Consider the following 8,243-nt stretch of genomic DNA (forward strand, 5'->3'; position numbering starts at 1 on the left):
AATTTAGCTGATACCCAAATACACTGCTAAAAAAAAATAAAGGGAACACTTAACACAATATAACTCCAAGTAAATCAAACTTCTGTGAAATCAAATGGTCCACTTAGGAAGCAACACTGATTGACAACGGGGACCCTCGTTGGGTCAATCAGTGTTGCTTCCTAAGTGGACAGTTTGATTTCACAGAAGTTTGATTTACTTGGAGTTATATTGTGTTGCTTAAGTGTTCCCTTTATTTTTTTGAGCAGTATATTTGGTTGTGGAAAATGTTTGGATATAAGAACATTGACATTTATAAATATATTAATAATATGGTGAAAATATGACTGAAAAATGAACACCCAATGTTTTTTCTTTCTGAAAGGATAAACAAGCCAAATTATTGCTATATGTATTTTTTATCTTTTACAAAAACCGATCGAAAAGTTAAGTTCAAACATTATTCAAGCACAAACCGAAAGGTTTAGTTTAATCTGCTGTGGGAAGATGTTCAAACTAAAGTGACCCAACAATCCAGACCCAAAGCTCGGGTTCTGCTGACATTTCCTATCAGATCTGTTAACCGAGGCAGGTCCATGTTTCCAGCTCATTATGACGTTCTGCGTGACGGAGTCTGTTATGGTAAATTCTGCCAGATAACGAGCTGAAATTAGCTCTTTACGACGTTCCCGTTTCCCACACAAACTCAAACGTTGAATCGTTTTATCAAAGCGTGAAGTTGAGGTGATTCCACGGAGATGGGATCGTGGGAAATGAAATGTTGACCTTTTCCTCTTGGCAGCAGAACTGAATATTAAACTCTGTTTGGGTCCAAAATGAACGGCGTAGAAAATGCTGGCAGCGTTTCCACGCTCATAAATCACAGTCAAATAGAACTGCTTACCAACACTTTCTGAAGTTTATTTTGTTTATTTTAGTAACTAAACTTGAAAGCTTAAGGGATTTTCTTATGAAAGGTTTGTTCAATGAATGAAGATGGTTAATAGAGTTTTTTAAAAGGTTTCCGTTTTTTGTAACGTCACATTTTGGACATTTCTGAGCTTCAAAGTTTAAAATTGGCTTGGAAAAAAAACCTCAGAAATTTCCAAATGTTTTAAAAAATAACATTTCTATTTCAATAGTTGAAAATTTGCGAGTTGAAATTTTGAGATTTCAGAAATTTAGTAAAAACACAGATCAAAGCGTGAAACGTGATGTTTCTGAGTTTTGAAAGTCAAAAATGTGCAAAAAAAAAAAATTGAGATTCAGGCACGTGCAGAGGGGGTAGCTGGGGGTGCTTGAGCACCTGCCCCTTTAGCTCCTTGCCCCCAAGTGCCCCTTTGGTCTTTTTTTGGGGGGGTGGGGGGGTATTATCATCTCCTTAGCCCTCTTCTGACACATAAAAACATGTGCTAAAATTCTTTGCTTTTTTGTTTCTTTTTTGTACAACATAATAAGCCGGTCACCTCGTTACCTTTGACCTTTTGCCCGTGACGCATGACGCAGTTGCCTCTCGCGCAGTGCAATGAGGCGGCTAACTGGAGCTCAACGTAGCAAACGTTCCAGATTACAGAACAGTTTTTGGTGAATTTAAAAAAACGTTTTTGGTGAATAAATTCCCTGCCAGCATGCCTAGGTGGGCCCCATGTGGGGAAAAGGAGGGCAGACCAGATGGGTCCCATATGGGTTTGTCCATGTAGGGCCACAACCCACATGGGCCCTACATGGTGGTGGGCCCACATGGGTTTGTCCATTTAGGGCAAATGTAAGGCCCACATAGGCTGAGGCCCTACATGGGCAAACCCATGTGGGGCCATCGTGGAACCCGCGGATAAACCCATATGGGACCCATATATCAGCCCTCCTTTCCCCCACATGGAGCCCACCTAGGCATGCTGGCAGGAAGTGGAGTAACTTGCTGCTTGTCAGATGACTGAAAACGTTGAAGTATAATTTCTGCTTCAGCTCGGAGTCGCCGTTTAAGCAGAGAGGTAATGAAATACAACAGACACTGACAGGCCTCTGCGTCTGCCTTTCTCTGAAGAACTACTGAGCGGGAGGAGACAGCCAGGTGAGGAGAAACTGTTCTTATCTATCGATTCAGTGTTTATATCATACAGATATTAGGCTGCTGTTGTTGTGCTACTTGCTAGCAAAGCTAGATAACTAAAAAGCTTCTTCCCTGTATCTTTAATGGTATCAGTCATTCTTCAGTATCGCTTATGCAATAAGGGGCACATCGCCCGTCCAAAACCTATCATTTCCATAATGGATATATGTCCGATCTTCTAACTTCCTTTGCTGCATAATGTACATTGCATTTATTCTGGCGTTAGGTAAATGTATCTTGAAGGAGAATAAAACTAAAATAAAAGTCCAACAAATTTTATTAATTCAGAATTAAAAATAGCTCACCCTGAATTACCATGACAGATGTAATGAATGTAATAAAAGTGACATTAATAAAGGGGAAAAAATTTAACCCAGACTTTAAGTTTAGGGTCTGGTTCACAGAGTATGAAGTTAAATTTGTTTCCCAATTATTCAATGGAGTAAAAAAAAAAAACTAACCTCAGTTAAGTAAAATAAAATTGTAATCAAAACTTTTGGAATTGTAATGATTCCTTTTTTTAAAAAAAGTTTTGTTTAAAAGATTTTTTTTAAATTACCAAACATAAACATTTATTTGCACACATCACAAATCTTTTGTTGTGTTGTGAAAACTCAGTAGGCTTTTCTCATGGTGACATGCATTAACAATTCAATTTTTGCGTTTTCTTTTTTTTTTTTTTTTTTCATTTTTCTGCAGTTCCACATTAAAGTTTGATGCAACTCTGCTTTCCTGAATGGACCATCTTCATCTCCACTGCAGCAAACAGGCAGCTCTTTTTATAGATTACAGTCAACTAAAAGGTTGCATTGTGCCCTTGTTTATATTTTAATAGTGTAATTCTGTAAAGACAAAATATGTCTGGTGGTCCAGCTATGATTTACATATCTTGCTAAATTGCAGGTTTGAATATTGCWATACTTTCCTATAACAAAATAGACCTGCAGAAAGAAATTACTAATAAAATATCTAACATAGGCATAGTGTTATGCTCTGTATGGAGATGTTCGTTAGCTTCGATTGTATATGTCACATTTTTGTAATTTATCATTGTTTATTAAACTCTGAAATCTGATTGGCTTTGTTATTCTGTCCTAAAATACGGTTAGATGTGCCCTTTTGCACGGCCCTCTTGAGATTAATCTAAAAAATCTGAGAAAACGAAATCTTGGAAATTTCAGAGATCCAAAAGTTTAAAATATTCGTCTTCTGAAACTTGGAAATGTGGAAAAATTTACAGGCTTTTCAAGCAAATTTGTAACTCTTGAAACTTTGTTTTCTCTATAAAATTTCTGAAATTAAGATTTCAGACTTTTTTTTTTGAGTTTTTTTGGGTGATTTTTCCCCTTTCCGGTAAACAACAAAGAACCACATAAAACGATGTTAAAAATGTCTAACCTTGTGACCAAAACTAGTTTTTATAGTTTCTAAATAACAAAATCATTAATACTGTAATCCAATAATCCTGCTTACCGACAAGAAGTTCAGACGTTTCACTTGGCAGAACATATCCTGGACAATCTTGACGTCATTTTCTGCCAGTTGAATAAACGAATTGAATAACTTTGTGCTCAAATAACATAAAACATTAATCTCTGGTTCCGTTTTATGAAAGAATTAATGATATCTTCATATTATGATTGCCTAAATGTAATCATCTTGGAAGGAAACGTTAAATGTTCAATTAGACGTATGTATTTTTATTGGCACAAACATGGCGGATCTCGTGATCAGGCTGTTGTGACCAAACATGTTAAACAGCGACATGTTCGGGAGGAAGCAAAGACTTGGACAACTCAGGACTGATTACTGTGTAAGTAAACGCTTTAATAGATGAGAAGAATGTCAAGTTTGCAGCGTTTCATGAGTTTATAAAATCTCCGGTTTCAAGCTGTCTGCGAATAAAACGTCTTTCAGGTGAATCCAGATGACTTCGTTGTGTTAAAAATTTCATTTATTTCAGCAAATGTTCTCAAAAAGTTAATTTCAAGGTTGGTAGGTTTATTGCACAGTGTGAAATATTTCGATAACTAGTTTCCTGCTGATAAAAACACAAAATGTAGCGACTATAAGCAACGTGAAAGAACGCTGTTTTATTTAATAAGGACTTAAAAAAAAGCTATTCAAACAAAAAGTTGTCATTAATCAAGTTAAATACATTAATTTATTCTTTGACATTTGAGTAAAAAAATAGACGTATTTGTGAGAGAAGTTGTTACTGATTTGGCACAGAGGTTTGTTGCTTTGAATTGAAAGTTTAGTGGAAGGAAACACTGGTAGAAAAAGCATCTTGCGAATCTGAACCAAACCTCTAAGCTGAAACGGAGAGCGGCTGCAGGTATCATCCTGGTTGTTAGAACATCTTGAGTGTTAAATCTAGTGGTGGTAGCTTTGCTAATGTATTTAGCTTGTAACATAACCACTGTTTGTTTGTTTTTCCTGGATAAAATACATTGAAAGGTAAATGTATTATATGGGTTGTATAACAGTTGTTGTTATTTCGTTGAAAAAATATTCCGTATTTCCATTTCTAAAGCTGATTTTTGGGCAGGTCATATTGGGTTTAGGTGTGGCTGACATTAATGTATAAAAAGGGGCGTGTGCGTCGGCGCGGGGCGGCGCAATCAGAGAGGAAGACGCTCACCGTCAGGTCCGTGCAGCGGGAGACTTGAATTGCCTGAATGGTTAGAATAAGYTACAAATCGAAGAAATGAGATAAAACAGCAATCAAGGTTCGCCCAAGCGCCGCGGATCGAGCGCTTTAGGAGCTGGATTGGAGCTTGCACCCAAGAAACGCCGCCAGGTGCAAGAGGACGCCAATTGGCTAGAGGACGCCGACGGATCGAGAGGACGCCACCGGGGAGGAAAAGAAAGACATTCCCGGTGAGATCTGGACTTTACGTTTCTTTTTGGGGGATTTTGGGTGGTACCACTCCTTTTTCTAATTTTTTGGGGAGGGTTTTTTCGACGTGTTGGATTTTTCGTTTTGGATTGGGACTTTGGAGTAAAAGGGCGAAAAGCTGCCAGGATATGGAACTCTTTTGCGGACAATATTGAGTTTTGCATTTATCTATTTGGGTTTCTTTACTGACATGAACGGAGTGAATTAAATCTATCCTAAACTTGTTTTGAGTAATTTTTTGGTTACTGATTCACTCATCAAGATAAAGATTATGTTCTTAGTTTGTGGTTTTTCACAATAAATCATGGTGGCTAAAAATCAAACAAAATTTCATTCTGAGTGGTTGACTATTTAATTTTGTTGACAATTTAACTGGTGTAACATATTTTACCTGATGCCTGWGAAGTAACCCCCTTGTGTGTGTTTGTGAGTCCCGCTTTAAATAGAAGCCGGATTTTACAAAATGGTGGCCCGTATGGGGTCCGGGATATTATAATTTTAGGTTTTGTGCTATATATGTTGACACAGTTAAAGAGAATATTGTTGTAGATTTGAATTTGTGATTGGGTGTTTTTTTAAGATGGATGACATAACAAMYCAATCAGAACATGCTGAGGAAAAAGATACTGATCAGGATGAGGAAGAAAGTGGAGCAGGTCTTCTTGTAGATCAGGAAGAGGCAATTGACAACAGAGGAGGAGAAGCCTGGGTTACAAGGAGAAATCCTGTAGGTGAAATAACTTCTCTGATTAGCTCCCTTTATGTATCCGATAATGAAGTTGAAGAAAGAGAGGAAGAGGAGGAAGAATATCTTCCTATGTTAGACATTAGAGAGATTAGGGGKGACTTAACTARCATGGGGGGTAGGATTACATMATTGGAAGAAGATTTCCRGGCCTCTGTWGATAGTGCTTTGAATAGGGAGCAAAACATCAGGACATATATAGATAGGAATGTCGAGGCCATGGAGCAATGCATGAACAGAGCCTTTAAGGAATTTGAAGCTAAGGTTGTAGACTGTTTGCTGCGGCGAGATGAGAAGTGGAGGGCTGAAATAGAGAAGCTAAAGCGCGCTAGACTCTCTACAGCTATTCATGCTCTTGATRGTATCAGACCAAGTCTCCCCGTGCCTTCTGAGCATCTCTTTTCCACCATGAGGCCTACTTTACCTGAAACTTCATCTCCTCCTTTAGCCTTACCTGTACAAGGTCTACCACAAGGAAGCCTTGGACCTTCACMCCCCCCAAGGACGGATCAAACTACTGCCTACWCCACTCCAGGGCTGGTTCCAGTTATGCCATCAGTAAACAGTGGGATGGCCGATTTCCCGGCATCAACCCCCCACTTGACTTCATCAAGCCGAACACCTGTGATTTATTCCAAGCCCCCCGTGCACCTGGAGTTTCCCACATTTGAAGGTTCAGGAGAAGTTTCTGATGTTTTAAACTTCATTGATCAGTGTGAGACGTATCTAACAGTAAGACCCCTGGCGGATCCTGAATTATTGGGAGCCTTAACTGCTGTCTTAAAAGGCTCGGCTCGGAGTTGGTGGAGTGTGGCTAAAAACAAGATACACAACTGGCTAGATTTTAAGGATGCCTTTTGTGCTGCTTTTCTACCTCCCGACTATTTGTCAGAAGTAGAAGAGAAGTTAAGAGACATGGTCCAGCTGCCAAAGCAATGTCTTRGAGACTTTGCCTTTGAGTATCAAGCACTGTGTCTAAGGTGGAAGCCGGACATCAGTGAGGCAGAGCTGGTGAGGAGGATTCTRAACAACTGCAATCCRAAAATAGCAGGCTGCCTGCGTGGCACAGTCACAACCATGGATCAATTAATAAAGGTGGGATCCCAGGTTGAGAAAGATTGTGCTGGTGTCAAAATCTACTGGGGGAAAGTGGATCAGCACAAGGCCAAAGGGAAAGGCMCAATCAGGGACGCCAGAAATCCTAGAAGATCAGACGACTYTGTATGTGTTGTTCAGCATGGYCCTGCAACCTCCCTGCTTCATGTTCCYWTAGAGGTGCGCGACAGGATGTATAATGCTGTACTGGAYACAGCCTGCACCTATTCCTTGATGAGAAATAGTCAGTGGAAAATAATCGCTCGAGAAGGGGAGATTTTGAAGCCAGCCGACGACCAAAGGTTTGCACTTGCCAATGGCAAAATATATAGTGCCTTAGGGAAGGCAACAATCCTTTATGGGTGGCATGGGATGTTGTGGTCTTTAGAGACCTTTGTGGTGGAGGATAATAACCTCACCTTTCCCATCATCTTAGGTCTCGATTTTCTGACCAAAACTTCTGCCATTATCAACCTAGGCGACCGCACATATGGGGTAAAAGGGCCAAAAGGTTATACTTTTTACCCTTTTTCATCTTCAGCTGYGACCGCATCATCGGTGCCTGCTAGTTCTTCTCCAATTCACCTGATCCTAGCTCTGCCCATAGAGAACCACAAGGCATCAACCACAGAGTCATATCCTTGGATGACAAAGCAACCACCTGAAGTCCAGAAGCTTTTGAAGGCCTGGCCTTCTGTATGCTCAGATACATTAGGTAGAACATCTGTGGAAGAACACAGAATAATGACCACCGATGAAATACCCATTCGCTGCAGAGCTTACCGGGTGTCCCCTTTCAAGCGGCAGATAATAAAAGAACAGATTGATGGAATGCTCAAGGATGATATAATAGAGCCATCACAGTCTTCCTGGGGCTCCCCTGTTGTCCTTGTTCCCAAACCAGACAAATCTTTTCGATTTTGTGTGGACTACAGAGCTTTGAACACCAAAACTCTTCAGGATGCCTATCCCATGCCCATCATCCATGAGTTGTTGGAGTCAATGACTGGAGCAAACATTTTCAGCACCYTGGATTTAAAGTCTGGCTATTGGCAGATGGCAGTGGCAGAGGACAGCAAAGCTAAAACTGCTGTTATTACCCCATTTGGACTCTATCAATTTAAGTGCATGCCATTTGGATTGAAAAATGCAGGAGCATCCTTTCAACGTTTAATGGAGAAGGTTTTAGGAGAGCTGCGTGGAAAGATCTGCTGTGTGTACATCGATGATGTGATTGTCTTCTCCGCCACCCCTGAGCAACACATGAAGGACCTGGACACAGTATTCGCAAAGCTACACCRTGCCAATTTGTCCCTCAATCTTAAAAAATGCAACTTTTTCCAGCAAGAACTCAAGTTTCTTGGACACATTGTGTCAGCAGAAGGTGTTCAGGTGGATTCAGAAAAAACCCA

The sequence above is a fragment of the Poecilia reticulata genome, linkage group LG17, assembly GCF_000633615.1.
Source record: "Poecilia reticulata strain Guanapo linkage group LG17, Guppy_female_1.0+MT, whole genome shotgun sequence".
NCBI classification, from domain to species: domain Eukaryota; kingdom Metazoa; phylum Chordata; class Actinopteri; order Cyprinodontiformes; family Poeciliidae; genus Poecilia; species Poecilia reticulata.